The 16,250-nt window shown below is 43.1% G+C and overlaps 1 long non-coding RNA gene and 1 pseudogene across 1 annotated transcript in view; both read left to right on the forward strand.

Annotated features, from left to right (window-relative positions):
* LOC109385412 (uncharacterized) overlaps positions 1–16,250 on the forward strand; it is an 80,665-nt gene that overhangs the window by 60,905 nt on the left and 3,510 nt on the right. The window contains exon 6 of the long non-coding RNA XR_002124613.1: positions 16,004–16,119. This is a non-coding gene — a long non-coding RNA (uncharacterized LOC109385412). The remainder of the gene's footprint in view (positions 1–16,003; positions 16,120–16,250) is intronic.
* LOC109385411 (40S ribosomal protein S15a pseudogene) lies at positions 14,269–15,952 on the forward strand (annotated as a pseudogene).

Here is a 16,250-nt window from a genome sequence, read left to right on the forward strand (position 1 = left end):
TGGCCCATATGGGGTTTGAACTGGCAACCTTGGTGTTACGAGCTCTGCGCTCTAACCAACTGAGCTAACCAGCCGCCCCTAGATTAGCTCTTTTAAGGGATGAGAACTTCGACAGAGTTTAGGAAAGGAAGGAAAGGTTTGTGTAGGGCACATAACCTTGGCCTTAGACAGCCAGAGAGTAACATGAGAGCACCAGGTACCTGATGTGCTAGATGAAGAAGAACAAACTCACATCCCTGGAGAGTCAGGCATGTATTAGATTCTTTGCAAATGTTTTCTTATTTAGTTACCATAATGCAAACCAATGAAGTATCTCCATTTTTTTGCACACGGGCAAGCTGGAAGTCAAAGAAGTTATGTAACTTGCCCAAGGTCAGACAGCAAATAAAAGGCTGAGCTAGGAATTATTTCTCCTCAAGTATGTCCAATTCCAAAGCCCATGCTGTTTTCACAGAGCTCTTCTATCTGACAAGATTTAGCAAAGGAGGGTGGGCAAAATAAGAGAAGATGGGGAGATGCCACCTTTCTCTGCCTCACAGTTTTGCTTGTTGAGACCTGTTCAGCCAGAGCATCCTGTTTATAGAATACTAGGTTCTATATATAGAGATGCTGCAACAACATATGTGGGAAAGATACCAGTTGGCTGTAGGGGAGGATTAAAAAAAGCCTTTGTTCTTTACCCCTAGGTCATCATTGCAGTGTAACCCACAAGTGTCAAAACGTCACTGGTAACTCTGGTGGATTGCTTAAGAGGCCCTGTCCTATCATCCAAATAAAATCTGTTGATGTGTCCCAAGGAGTAAGCTATGATGGGGGCAGAGGTGAGGGCGTGGTATGCCCTTACTGCATGTACTGGAGCTGGTGACACCTGTTATGTGACTATTGTGAATTATTACTGAGTAAACAAGAGGTGTCTCTCTTTTGCCTTTCTAAGGGAGACCAGATGGCAGTGGGTGTTGGCCCTGATCCAGGGGAGCCTCGCCTCTGGTCTGGCAGGGGAGACAGCTTGAGAGTGTCAGGTGATGGAATAAGAAGAGATAGGACTGGTCTATCAACTGGTGTAACTTTAGGGGCACCAAGAATATGTCCTGCCCCTCAAAGACTTACTTTAGCTATTTTCTATTGCTTGGAATTCCACAAGTTTCTTGCCCCTGGTTTAAGTCTTTGAGACCCTATTAAAAATTAAGAGACTCCAGGAAAGGGTTTGATTATGAAGCATCTTTGTCCTGTAAGTAGAAGTGTGTTTGAGTTTATGAGATTGATTTCTGAGAACTAGACTAAGGCAAGGGCCACAGAGGAGAGGGCACTGTGCCCCCAGTCATAGGAACAGGAAGGAGACACCATTGAGTTGGAGATAAAGGCTCTGAAAAGAGAAGTTGGGTTCCTAAAGAAACACTGTTTCCTTCATAGTTTTGTCAGAGAAAGTAGCAGCTGAGGGTGGTAGGGATGGAGGCTCTTGATGCCCAAAGGGGGTGTGGGGTAGAGTGATTTCCCACCAGCGTGCTGGGTATGCAGGAGGCATGGTGTTGTCTGGAACAGCTGACAGACAGAATGTAACAAAGAATGCAGCACGTTTCGGTCTGTGGTTTGCTGTGATGTCCTCAGACAAGACCGTCACAGATTTTAGGAAGCACAAGGGAGCTTCGCAGAAATGATGTAACATGGTGGCGCAAAAGAGGCTGCCGATGACCACATGGGCAGGGCACTTCCTCAGTGGCCACTGGTCATAGACATCTTCTGGTCTTTATTTCCCAATGAGCTGTACTGAGATAGGGCTTTACCGGAAAGCAAAAATAAGCCATGTTAAAAGCAATGACAGAGCACTTTGGGTGTCCATGCAAAGGTCACCCTTGTCCACTAACTTTGTGGAGCCCAAGTAGCTAGTCCAGAGGCTGCCAGCATAGCACCTATAATTCAGATCTATAACTTTTTTAGCCCAAATTCCTCCTAAGAGAGAGAGCCTTTGAAGTTCACTGTTCATCTTTCAATTTTTTCCTTCCCCAGGGGGTCTTTGACTGAGGCAAATTAAACCTCTCTGCCTTTTTCAGATCCTCACAGTTGGATTCATGTATGTTCCTCACCCTCAGTCTTCAACTTCTACTCTGTCCACATTCTTAACCGATGTCTAGAGCATTTTTTTTTTTTAATCATCAGACTTGGTTTCATTTAGGCTTCTGGAGTTCTTACTCATTTCTTCCCGCATGTTTCCCTAGTGGGCTATCCTAGGAATTGACTCTCCCCCTCACCAATTAAATTTGTCAGGTTCTGGACCTCCTTCCTTACTGAAATCAGCACAACTCTGTGGAGGTTTCTGAATGTTTCACATGCTTTCTTCTTTCCCCAACCACCATAGTCCCATGTACCAGATCTAGTGAAGGAGCTGCATCTGCTGATCACCAAGATTTTGGAGCTAGTACCCCCAGCAGGGAGTCCCCTGGGCATGTGTACTGTGCCCTGAGAGACAGCTCTGTCCACCAGTCTCTGTCTCCCCTCCACCTCATCTTCGGCTTTTTCCTAAGAGGATCAAGCTCTGTCCCGTTGCCCTGCCTGGACCCCTAGCCCTGTCCAGGACTACAGCTCTGCTGTCACACCCTCACCAGGGGCTGTGGCCCTTGCTTTCCAGCCTCTATAAGGCCAGGTCCCTTCTCTAATCCCAGAGCCTTTTCTTGTGTCTAGGCTTTGGTAGGTAGAGTACTATTCATGCACGGGTCTCCCAGTGTTGACCACCCTGAATCCACTACTTTTTGGGCTAATTGGATATCATGCTGGCCTGTCCAGCTGCGCTTCTCGAACAAGGCTCATAGCTTAGTCAGGCCCCTATCCTGAATTTCATGTGAGTTCTACAGCTGCCTGTGCCTCAAAAAAGAGCTTTAAATATGCACATATAAAGCTCCAAAAGGGAGATAGAATATAACATTTTCCAAACTTATTTAACTAGAAAATTATTTTTTTCTGAAGGAATATTTATTAAAATTTCACAGAATGTGGAGTTTGGTGAAGCACAGTTTTAGAAAGTATGAGCCTTTCTCCCAAAAGAATGGATATCAAATTGAGGAATTCCTGGTGAAGGTAATGTGACAATCAGTGAAAAAAAATTCTTTGGGGGTAGGAAATCTTTTCTTGTTCTCTTCATTGAATGATGCCCATTGAACATCTACTGTTTACCAGTCTGCTGGAATGACACCATGTGTTTGACTGCTTATTGTGTGTCTGCATAAGGCCAATTCTGACCTGGAGTGGAGCTCTAAGGTGGGGAGGAGGTAGGGATTCTACTTTCTTTCTCCCACATTTGGATCATCTTCCCTTTTCCTGCAGTTGAAACAGGAAGTGGTGATGGGGTGATGCCATTATGGCCACAGACATCATCAGCTTCTGAATCCAAGGAAGGGGGGCTTGTCTGAGGCTTCTTTTCCCACATTTGTCCTCTTCCAGGATTTCTCTAGCACCTCTGGGACTATTTTATCTCAGATCAGTCTCAAGTCTCACTGCTAGTTCAGGATTGACTTGACATATGGGGATCAGCGCCAAGTGGGAGGAGCTCATTTTTATGGAATGGTAGTGATGGTATACATTTTCTACTTTATAAAATCCCTCTTCTCTTATAGCTCCTGGGCAGTCCAGACTGTAATAACTTTTTTCAACCCTTCAGCAGAAATAAACCCATGCTCTGAGGCCAGGTTAATTTTGTAGGTGGAGAGCCGTTGAAATCTGGTAGGGTGGGTCACCAAGTACCAGGAGCTCAGGCTGGCATAGGTGGTAACCAAAGAGGAAGCCACTCACTTCCTCTCTATGGCATTCCCAACCAGAACAGACTGGAAAAGACTACTTAAAGCAGATAGAAATCTCTTAAGACTCTTGATTAAGAAATTACTAGGTCTCCTTGAGACTCTGAGGTATGTGTCTTTACTATCATGAGTGAGATCTTTGGTTGGCTGATCTTTACTCATTTGGCTGAGTTAATCGTAAAACAAACTAGACAGAAAGGCTTAGCTTTGACCTGCCCTTAGGTATGATGTTCTTTGAACATCCAACAAGTAGCATCCTCCACCCACAAACCCCACCCTAGGGGCCTTGGCCTATGGCACTTGTCCATTTCTGCCACTTCTTCTGAAAGAGCATGGTTTTAACTGTGAAGATCAGGGAGTGAGCTAACATACAAGAAGGCAGAAAGAGGGCTTGAAATGGGCATTTAGAGATCTTAAATAGAGCCAGTCAGATATTTGGTGAGTCTATAGGTACTAGTTGGCGTGTAACAAAAGAGGGCCTGTTTCCCCCTACCAGTCTTTCCCTGATAGACTTCCTACATAAACACATTTCCTAAGATTCTGTTCTTAGGTCTCTTCTCTCCCTCCCTGGTGTCATCTATGCTTATGGTTTTAGCTACCACTGATACGTCAAAAACTCTTAAATCTGTCTCCAGTCTAAATTTCTCTTCTGAGTTCCTGACTCACAGTGGCCAAACACCATTGATATCATAACCTGGATACCTCTTAGGTAGTTTAAACTCAACATATCTGAAGTCAAATTCTATTCTTTGTCAATCCATCCCCCTTCTCCCCATTCCCCTGTTCCTTCCTGTTCCTATTCCTCCTCCTTTGTTCTTTGACTTAGAAGTATCACCATCCAGGGTCATTAGTAAACTTGTTTCTGCATCACTATCTTATGAGGTGTGATAGAAAAATATGGTGAATGTTTAAATAAAAACATTACAGTAAAGGACACATTGCCATTAATCTCCCTCAAAATACTCCCCCTTGCTTCCAATACACTCATCCCGTTGTTCTTGCCACTTTCTGAAGCAGTTCTGGAAGTCCTCTTTTGTGAGGGTCTTTAGTTGTGCAGTTGAGGCTGCCTCAATGCATTGAATCGATTTAAAACATTTACATTTCATGGTCATTTTGACTTTGGGAAGAGCCAGAAGACACATGGTGCCAGATCCAGTGAATAAAGTGGATGAGAACATACCGTAATGTTTTTATTTGACATACAATGACGTACCAGAAGCGATGTGTGACACAGAGTGTTGTCATGATAGAGGATGAAACCGTTTCCCCTTTCTCAGGGTGTTTTCTACGTATATCATTTCTTAAACATTCATAAAGACACTCACAAAAGAGGACTTCCAGAACTGTTTCAGAAAGTGGCAAGAGCAATGGGATAAGTGTGTTGGAAGTGATGGGGAGTATTTTGAGGGGGATTAATGGCAATGTGTCTTTTACTGTAATGTTTTAAATTTAAACATTCACCATATTTATTTTATCACACCCTGTATACTATTACCCCACCAGAAATTTAATAGGCTCTGAGTATAATGTAAGATGTTAGGATGTGGATGGGTGGTTTTCTTCCATCCTTCTTCCCTCCCTTCCTTCCTCCCTTCTTCCATTCCCTTCTCCCCCTTCCTCCGTCCCTCCCTCCCTCCCTTCTAGTCTGTGGTTCTTGTCTGCAAGGAATCTATCATTGAATTTGACAGAGAAGTTAACAGATAGAAAATAAAAAACATAAAGAACAATTAAAGATTAAACTGAGGTTCACATTTTAAGTAAAATGGAAGTTCTGGAAAGGAAACATCCGAGTTCTAAAACCTTGGGAGAAAGCATCATGGAAGAGGTGATAGTTGACCAAGAACATCCTAGGTGGGGTAGGGATCAGAAAACTCCTTTGAAGGCATGTGGAGTGGAGAAGGGATAAGGATATATGACCCTCAGCTTGTTTCTTGTGCAAGAAGAGTAATTAGCACTTGCCCCACTGCCTGCTTCTGTAAACCACTACTGAACCTTGTGCAGTTTGGTTCCTTTTAAAAGGTTGTGAAGATTGAGTATCCTAGTGTAACCCATAAGTTAGCTGGAACTGTCCTTTCCCTTAAAATTTTGACTCAGTGTGTCATTCTACAACTTGTAGAAAGTCTGTTTTCTTCTTCCAGATGTCTTCAAATTCCTAGAAGCTCATGTATTTATGGTCACTTTAATTTTGAGTTCTCGCTTTCACTAAATTAGTTCAGATTATAGAAGGTCTTACTATCTCAAACATGTTCTACCTGTTTCCATCCACAGTGGCCCAGATGTAGAGCTCAAATATTTCCCAGTGAAAGCCTTTATGTGTGTAGCAGACTTCGTGAAAGATTTGGCTAATGGAGAGTATATTACATTGTAATAGAGCAAGCAACTTGAATTCTAATACTGTCTATTCCTGTCCCTTAAAGGACTTTTGCCCCCTTGCCATTAGGGATTCATCACTATTCATATCACCCAGGTATACGACCTTGGTGGTCTCTTATAATCTTTCTCTCCTCAGCAAACCTTCCTTGCTCTGTTGTCCCTATGCACTCCAAGTACTTCTTACTCTGTTATGCAAAGCCATTGAACTCTTCACTTTCCCTCCCTAACTCGCCTCTGTATGTCCGCAGCCCACCAAAGGCTCTGCTGAATAAAAAGCTCATCCACTTCTCTAGCCACACAAAGGATTTGTAGAATCTATGATGTATTCTTTTATATTATCTTCCCTCTTTCGAAAGCATTTCTTGTTTTAAATAGCATTTACTTCTTATTACCCCAGGAATGGTTTTGCTTTAAAGGATCTGTGGAGGGAAGGTAAGAGGATGTTGCAGTTAAGGACAACAACGTAAATATACAACCTATTAATACATATTGTGGGCAATGAAAACATTAGTTCAAATGGAAAGAAGACTTCTTGTTGGGTAGCAGAGCTCAGAAACTATTAGAAAGCCCAGAAACAGATCTAGAATAGTGTTTGGGAAAAATGTCTAACCATTAAAAAAAAAAAATTTCTGTCACCTTCTATCAAAATAAATTCTAGATGGAGTAAAGATTTTTACATAAAAATGAAAGTAATAAGTATACTAGAAAATAGGTTTTTAAACATGGCACCAAAGGTAGAAACTATAAAGAAAAAAGTGTGATGAGTTCTCTAAAAAAAAAAAAAAAATTACAACAAACACCATGAACAAAATAAAAAGTAGATGACAAACTGGTTACAAAGAGTTTTCAACATGTCTCTAATGTGCATAAAGCGCTTACAAATCAGTAGGAAAAAATAAAAAACACAAAAATAAAATGGGCCAAAGTCATAGAAGAATAAATACAAATGACCAATAAAACATATAGAAAAAGGCTGTTTCACTTAGAATCCAGAAAACACAAATAGAAATAAGATATAGTTTTTCACCTGTTAGACTGACAAATATTAAAAAGAAGAAAATATTTATTGTGGATTAGGGTTTGAGGATACGGGAACTCTGTTGCTGGGGATATAAATTAATACAGTTTCTCTGAAGTTCAGTTTGGCAATATGTATGACATTTAAAGTGCACACGCTCTTAAAGCAGCAATTTGACTTCTAGGTATTTATCCCAAGGGCAAGTGTGCAGAGATATACATATGAGAATATTTGTTACTACAGAGTGTATAAAGCAATCAAAATGGCCATCGATAGGGATTGGTCATAAATTATGGTATGTCCATACAATGATAAATGAAATAGATCTATAATTATTGGTACGGAACGATGGCTACACTATATACATGAAGAAAACATATAGCATATGAACCTGTTTCAGTTGAAATAAATACATATGGCCATACCTACGTGTATATATTTAAAAATTCATACAACACATTGTTAACAGAAATTATCTTTTCTGATTCAGAAAAAAAAAGACCACTTAAAAAATAGGAAATAGATTCTGACTTGAGGGTGGTGGGCATAGTTATTTTACTTTGGTGGACTAGGTAATGAATAGTGGTGATAAAAGCAGTGTTTGGGAAAGATTTTATGGTATGAATGTATGAAATGAATGAAGTGAAAAATGAGGTTAGAGAAATCAGTTAGGAAGCTATATTGGAAGTTCAGGCCTGAAATAATCAGGAATAAACTGGGGTAAGCAGTGGGATTATAAGGAAAAGGACCAATCTGAGGGACATTCCATGGAGGTAAACACTGGTTTGATAGTCTGTGAGGCAGGAAGAAGACAAAGAAGAAAGAGGAGCAAGTCACTGACAGTGCCAAGGTGTGTGTGTACCGTGTGAAGTTGGAAACTTACTTGTCATGACAGAAATGGGGGTAACTGGAAAGGAGAACCACTCTTCTGGAAAGGGGTGACAAATTTGTTCTTTGAATTTGAAGGGCTAAGAGGTATGTCCAAAAGGAAATGTTTTGTAGGCTGGGGGTTCCCATTTAGAGAGAAAGGTACTGCTAAACTAGAGGAAATAGGTGGAAGTGGGGAGTCTCTAGATTTGAGATGCTTGAGAGGGGGTGGTCAGATCTTTCCTGTTGGCAGTCTTTTTTTTTTTTTTTTTAAGATTTTATTGGGGAATTGGGAGAAGGAACAGACAAGTTGCTGTCCTTTTTGTTTTTCAGTCTAGCTGTGGAGGACATCGCTTCACTAGCCCATGTTGGTATTATTATTGTGTTCTTCCCGGCTGAGGCAGATCAGTCGCCGCTCACACTGGCTCACGCTGGCTGCCGGCTGCTGACTGCTCACGCTGGCTGCTGGCCACTCACGGTAGCTCATGGCAGCCCACTGCAGCCCCACTGCAGCCTACGCCGTCGCCGGTGACTCACGGCAGCCCAGCTCCAGGTCAAGCTGTTGTTCACCATCTTAGCTGTAGAGGGCGCAGCATCACTGGCTCATGTGAGATCCGAACCAGCGGCCCTGTTGCTCAGAGCTCATGCTCCCAAGCCAACTCTTAACCAATGAGCCACTTGGCCGGCCTCCTATTGGCATTCTTGATGGACCCTGGAGGGGAGTGTGTGGCAGTGGTCTCAACTGGAACCTGAAAGTAGAGCCTGAGGAGAGGTAGGAGTGGGCAGTAATCATCATAGTAAAACAGCTGCCACAACATTATTTAGAAATCACTACCATTTACAAAGGCCGTTATATACACTGATGTAGCTAATACAATCGTGTATGCTATGCGTTACTGTTTTTCTCCTTTTATATGGACACCGAGGCTCAAAGAGTAGAATTCGGATTCAAACTCAGGTATTCAGGCCTCAAATTCCATTTCTCAGTTCTTTACTGTCCTTAGATGTGAATTTTCTGAAGAGGGAACGACTAGAGCAAAAGTTGCAGCCTGGAGCTAGGGGTTCCCACAGTTCAAAGGTGGGAGGAAGGAGAGTGCCAGGGAAGACACCATGTCACTCATAGTCATTGCCTTGTCCCCTGGCCTTTGTAGGCCCTGACATTCCTCTCAACTAGGGAATGTTGGCTTTCTGTTGAATTCAAGGGAAAAAGAAGTCCTAATCTGTCCATAAATAGCTTGAAGTGTTTTGGAAGTAAGGCTGGCCAGTTTACTTACAGCAGAGTTAGTGTAGTGGCTTAGTGGTTTATCGAATTCTGGCTTCATTCTTTTGAAAGTTATACAGTACAAGCATATTGACTTTGACCCACGAGGGAAGGGCTTATCTGAATTAATTACATGGAAAAAACCTTTTTTATAAAGTCATTAGTTTTGTTTATTTTTGGAATCACATGGAACTCACTTGTGTATGTGCTTGCTAGCTGGTAGAGCTCCTAAGCGGACCCACTTTAATGAGTAAAAAATCAAAAGTCTCTTAAGTCACTTCAGTTTTCCAACTGACAATCATATTTATGGGTTTAAATTATTTAGCTAACCTGTTCTGATAGCATACACACAAAAACCAGCTGTTTCTTGTTACAAGTTCTTAATCAACAGGGTCTATTTTAAAGAGGTTCTCAGGCAATTGCTAGACCAATGTCCACTAAGAATCCTGCAAGGCATCCTTGCACCCCAGTGCTTGGAGCATAGTGGGCAGTCAGGAAGCAGTGGTTGAATGAATGAGTGAGTGAGCAAGTGACTGAGTGAAGGACCGAAGGAGTTTCTTCCTGAGGAATGTTGAGTTGTGTGGAGCAGCCTTCCCACAGCCTCACACTACAGCTTGGTCAGGTGGTGTTGTGACTAGTCTTTCCTTCAGATTTTGTAGTGGGGAGGGAGGAAATGGAGGCATCATGGGAAGTTTCTGCTTTGTGAGCTGGCGACTCCACAGAGAAGGAACGTTTTCAAAACCAATAAGCTAATGTCACTTGAGTCCCAGTCACATGATCTTTCCTTCTAAAAAGATCAGCCTGCTGAGAAAGCCTCTGTAGCAAGTGAGGAAGCTTCTGGAGGTCGGAGATTACCTATTGGCCACCTGGATCTTACCCAGAAAGGGCAGCTACTTTCTAAGTCCTCCGTAGGAGGCTCTCCACCAGCCATGCTTCCTCCTCGCGGCTTGGATTCTAAATCAGGAGCCTGTCTGGCTCATCGCTGGCTTTTGCTTACCCAGCCTGGCCCTGCCCTTTGGCTGTGTGCCACTGGCAAGTTTTAGTCCTGCTGGAAATTACACCCTCGATGAGGGTAAAGGAAACTGGGAGGCTCTGGATCTGGCTCCAGAGGGACTGGGGCCCGTCACCTGGCCCTGCCCTATTTCCTGGTTTGCATTCCCAGCCACCTTTTTACTCTTAGCACAGTTCTCCAAGCCCATAATTCTGCCTAGGTAAGGATTAAGGACTGGCTTCCTCAAAAGGACTGAGGGAGCAGGAATGGCAGCGCTTTGGAAGGTGCTTCTGACACCAGCCTCCGTATGCTGCTTTAGGAGAATTATGGGTCTCATACAGATGATCCAGCAGTTATATTGGGATGGCTGGGGGACATGAAAATTCTTCATATTAGGAAAGGATTTACCACTGGATTTCTTTAAGAATTGAACCTGATTTTCAAAATCAAATTTGATTTTCATGCTGTAAGTAATGTGCAGTTATTCACATCACAAAAAAACTTTTTTTGAGACTTTCTAGGCAAGCATCCTTATTTCACAAAAGAGTAAACTTCGGGAGGTCCAGCAAGGGCAAAGCCATGCCTGTACTGAGGAGCTGACACTCAGATGCTGGGAAAGAAATTGGAGCAGAGGGGAGGAGACACTGAGAGGAAGTCTCAGTCCCACCCAGAGGAGCATTTCTTGGGGGGTATTTTTGAGGTGAGGGAAGGGAAAAATGCATGCATTCTTTCCCCTAGAATGCCCTGCTTACATCCCTCAGATTGGGTAATTCCTGCCTCACTGGCTTTCACCTTAGTCCTTTCAGATTGACCCAAACGGCGTGGTAATACCTCAGTATGTGAGACTTTGCAAGGCACATTTAAGTAAGTGAGAACCTAAATTATTGGATGTGAATGACTGAATGCAACTTTATTAAATCCAATGTGTTAAAAAGATTAGTATTAAGTTAACAAAATGTCAGTGGAGGTTCTTGGAGGTGGGGGGAGGACTGATTTAATTAGCCAGTTAGATTGATCTGCAGTTAGAATTATCTGAACTATAATGGGTGCTTATAAAGTCCATTCATTCGTTTATCAAATATTTATTAACTGCAGAGAGTTCTGTGATAACTTGAGATAAAGTAATAGGGTATGACAGGTATAGACTAACTGGGGGAACTCAGAGAGAGGAGAGATTGTTTCTAGCTTTTGGATCTAGAGAACCAGGGAAGTTAAAAAACACTGAACAATCTTGCTTTTTACTCTAGTCAGAGGTAGTGTTGATACAAAGGAAAATCTATTTTCATTCCTATTAAAAATTATTCTCGTTCATATTATTAAAACTCTGAATTCATAGCAACACAGTATATTTCTTTTCACTATGCTTCTTTGCTAATTTCTAAATAAATTTTCCAAAGAGCGGACCTTTGGTAAATAAGGTCAGCCCACTCCCTTCTTCTAGACAGTAAGTACTTCCATAGCTAGCGAGTGGAGGGAAGGTATGGACCCAGCCAGGGAGGCCACTCCTTCAAGAAGCTTGTCTGTGAATGGAGGAGAGTTAGTGAAGGTGGGACACAAAAATCTAGGGAGGGTTATTTATTTTTTGAGACCTGGGCACGTCCCTGTGTTATGGAGAAAGAGCTAGTAGAGATGGAGAAGTTGAAGACTGAAAGAGAAATAAAAATGGTTCATAATGTCACCTGGGGAGAAGGGGCTATTGTATCCTGAGCACGGGTGCAGAGATTAAACTTGAACTGAACACAGGACTAGGCTACCAGTAAGGTTAACGCCAATCACCACTACCACTACCATCATGTATTGCTCTCCTACCTTTTGCTAGCACTCTGTCAAGCATTTTTAAGTCTCATTTGATGGGGGCAAGGGATATGATGGGCCAGAGGGATTTGGTAAGATTTTAGGGAGACAGAAAGTTGGAATTTTCTTCTGTTGGGTTTTGTTTTCTCTAGGCAGAAGTTGAGGTCATCTGCTAGGAGCAGGGAATAACGGGGACAGTGGCATGATTTTTAAAACTGTTGTTCCAGTGGCAGTAATCTGCGGACATGTGGCTAAGCAGTGCTGAAGACCCAGTTAATGTTGGAGATGATGAATTTCTAGAGGAAGCAGCTCTCATGACAATGGGTGCTTTAGCAGCACTTAGCAACTAAGGGGTTAAAGCAGAGGACATTCTATTCAATAGGAGCTGTGTTTTGTGGGGCAAATGGTAGACTTGGAGGGAGGGGTGTCTAGGATATTGGTAACAGAGTGGTTGTCATCTAGCTGGCTAGGGAGAGGAGTGAGTCCAGGAGAGGACTGATAGGCAGCAGTATGCTGGGGAGTGGGTATCAAGGGGCTAAAATCTCAATGCTGTTGAAGAACTGAAGCTATAGAAGTAAAGACAAGGAGAGGTAGAAATATAGGAGGATATAGGAGGTCATGACAGGCAAAGGGTCTGACTTGGAGTGGAAAGGCAGACTCTGTTCAAGGGTCCAAAGTCCTTGATGATCAAGAGATCAGTAGGTGACAGTAGTGAGGAGTGGAATTGCTTGGTACAGGCCTCAGCAAATGAAGGATTTTTTTTTTTGAAGATTGTAGGAATAATGGCTTTGTTTCTCCTCTTGGTACTACTGGGTACTGATGAATGATTTTATGGCAGAACCTTCATTGCCCGGAAACCAAGTTCCTCAAGGAGTGTCAGGTTTCAGTTAGGGTGAAGGAGGCCAGAACTGCCTGTTAGGCCTGCTTTCTGCACTGCCTGCCCAAATATCATGGAGGTCTAATAGTTGGGAGAGAAGGGGAGGGGAGTTCTGGCCAAGTGGGAGGACCTCCACAAAGTACTAGGCCTTTACACAGAGTTTGCAGGAACAGGGATTAAGGACTCTTGCAGGCAAAATCTCATTTGGCCATTAGGGTGTTTTGAACTATTCAGGATCAGGTTGGGCCAGTGCTAATTTTCTGTGAGAGGCTGGAGGGAAACGCCGTAAAGGTTCCTTGCTTAAAATCTAGGCGTCAGTGGACTTTTGATCCTTTCTATTTCTGTGGAGTCTGAAATTTACTTTTACCTCCACGTATGGTGACAGCAAATAATGCCCTAAAGCCCACATAGTTTGAAAGAGTCTGAAAATACTCAGATTATTGTTTATAAAAATGTTTTTGGATTTTTGGTGATTCAGGATTCCTTTGACATTGTTAGTACATGACTACAAAAATTTAAGAAAGAAGCTTCCGGGCTGGCTGAGTGGCGCATTGATTAAGAGCTGGCTTGGGACGCCAGAGGGCCCCAGTTCGGATCTCATATATGAGGGCTAATATGCTGAACAACAGCTCAACTTGGAGCTGGGCTGCCCTGAGTCCCCAGCGACGGCGTAGGCTGCAACCCCTGCTGCAGTGGGTTGCCATGGGCTACCGTGTGTAGCCAGCAGCCAGCGTGAGCGGCCGTCCAGAATTGATCTGCCTTGCCCGGGAAGAGCGCAGTGATGGTGCCAACTTGGGCCAGTGAAGCAACATCCTCCACAACTAGACTGAAGAACAAAACGACAGCAACTTGTCTGTTCCCCTTCCCCCAATTCCCCAGCACTGTTCCCATCCCCCAATTCCCCAATACAAATCTTTTAAAAAAGAAAGAAAGAAAGAAAGAAGCTTCCAGGGCCTGCTGAGTGACTCACTTGGTTGAGTTTGCTTAAGAGTGCAAGCTCTGAGCAACAGGGTTGCTGGTTCGATTCCCACATGGGCCAGTGAGCTGCGCCCGAGCTGAGCTGCCGCTGAGCTGCCAACAGGTGGCAGGATGGCTCAGCTGGTGTAACAACAAGATTGCCTGTTCGATGGTGGGCTACTCCCACCTGCAACTAAGACTGAACTCGGCACCTTGAGCTGAGCTGCCGCTCGGATGGCTCAGTGGATAGAGCATGCGCTCTTAACAACAAGGCTGCCAGTTCGACAAAAAAAAAAAAAAAAAAAAAAAGACGCTTCCAAATAGCTGAAAGCAAACAAAATCTTCACAGTTCTTTTTACTCCTTCTTAACTTGATCCATTTACACTACCAGCCAGTCTATAAAACCAGATGTGAACAGCTTGGAAAGCTATAGCCTAATCAGTCATTCACCACAGGAACCTAAACAAGGTTGTGTGGCCCCCAGCAGAAGAGGCTGTGTGGCTCAGAGCTCGGGGTGCCGTTCCCATGGTTGTACTTTCTAAATCATTTGTAATTGGTTTTTCCACCTAAAATTGAGAAACTTCTTTCTGGCTAGTCATCATAAACAAAGTTGGGAGACAACCAACAGGCTGGGAGACAATTTTTGCAATATGTGTAAAAGGCATTGGATTCAATTAGTATCAATAATCTATAAAGACTCTTTCCGCCATCTTTCTGCGTGGCCATCATGGTTTGCATAAATGTCCTGGCCGATGCTCCCAAGAGCATCAACAATGCTGAGAGAGAGGCAAACACCAGTTCTTATTAGGCCGTGCTCCAAGGTCATTGTCTGGTTTCTGACTGTGATGAAGCATGGTTAACATTGGCGAATTTGAAATCATTGATGATCACAGAGCTGGGAAAATTGTTGTGAGCCTCACGGGCAGGTTAAACAAGTGTGGAGAGATCAGCCCCAGATTTGATGTGCAACTCAGAGATCTAGAAAAGTGGCAGAACCACCTGCTCCCATCCACCATTTGGTTTCATTGTACTGACCACCTCAGCGGGCATCATGGACCATGAAGAAGCAAGACGAAAACACAGGAGGGAAAATCCTGGGATGTAAACATACATGAAAATAAAATGCCTCAATGGAAAAAAAAAATCTATAAAGGGTTCCTATAAACCTATAAGGAAAAGACAACAAACCCAATAGAAAATGAGCAAGGATACAAATAGTAATGAATGAAACATCAACTTTTGTCTTCTGTTTATGTAAGACAAAAGATTCATTCCCCGTCCTCACCTTCTTATTATTTTTATTTGTTAAATTTGGTATTATAAATCTTAACCTTTGACAAGCATTTAGGGACCTTTCGCTACCCCTCCCCCCCCAGGAACTAGAAGGATTCCTGAGGGAAGCTGCCGGGCCATGGTGCCTGCTGTTGCACTTTTTGGTGTGAAGAACAAAGGAATTCAAGGCTCAGAATTCTCCCTTCCTAGGATTTGCTCCTTTTTAGTATTATTCGCAGCCTTGCAGACCCTCTCCGCCTCTTGTCTCTGATGTAGTGGAAGGGGCTGGAGCCGCCTCTGCTTGGGAGGCCTTGCTTGCTCTTTCCTCTCAGAAAGGGACCGGAATTACTTGAGACGCCCAGGAAGGCAAGGCACAGAGCAGGCCCAGATCTTGGGAGGAAGCCTGCTCCGTGTACTTGTCCTTGCCTCTCCTTTGGAGAAGCCCCTCAGCCGCTTTAAATTGGGTCTCAGGCCCCACCAACCTAGATGAAAGGAGTCGCTGACGCTAACTAGTTTTGCCTATTTCCCTGGGGTTTGAGGCTCCGGAATTCCAGCCTGGAAACAACAGGAATTTCATCTCAGGGTGGCACAAGGACATAAAGCCCTTTGTCTTTGAAAAACAGGTAACGCCTTTGGGACAGAAATACTGCTTTCTTTAATCACATTCTCGGGGTCAGTGGACCCTGATATAGGTATATGTGCATTGTTTTGGACTTGTAACACAGGCTTTCCTCTGAGCTGGAGAGTTTACATTGAGTAATGCAGGCATGCCTTATTTTATTATGCTTCACTTTATTGTGTTTTTCAGATAATTGTATTTTCATCAACATGGAGGCAAGACCCTTCACCAGCAAAAAAATTATGACTTACTGAAGGCTCAGATGATGGTTAGCACTTTTAGCAATAAAGTATTTTTAAATTAAGGTATGTGCATTGTTTTTCAGACATAATACTATTGCACACTTAATAGACTACAGTATAGTGTAAACATAACTTTTATATGCACTGAGAGACAAAAAATTCATGTGACTTGCCTTATTGTGAATTCTGGAACC

Source organism: Hipposideros armiger, unplaced genomic scaffold (genome assembly GCF_001890085.2).
Source record: "Hipposideros armiger isolate ML-2016 unplaced genomic scaffold, ASM189008v1 scaffold_114, whole genome shotgun sequence".
In the NCBI taxonomy this organism is placed as follows: domain Eukaryota; kingdom Metazoa; phylum Chordata; class Mammalia; order Chiroptera; family Hipposideridae; genus Hipposideros; species Hipposideros armiger.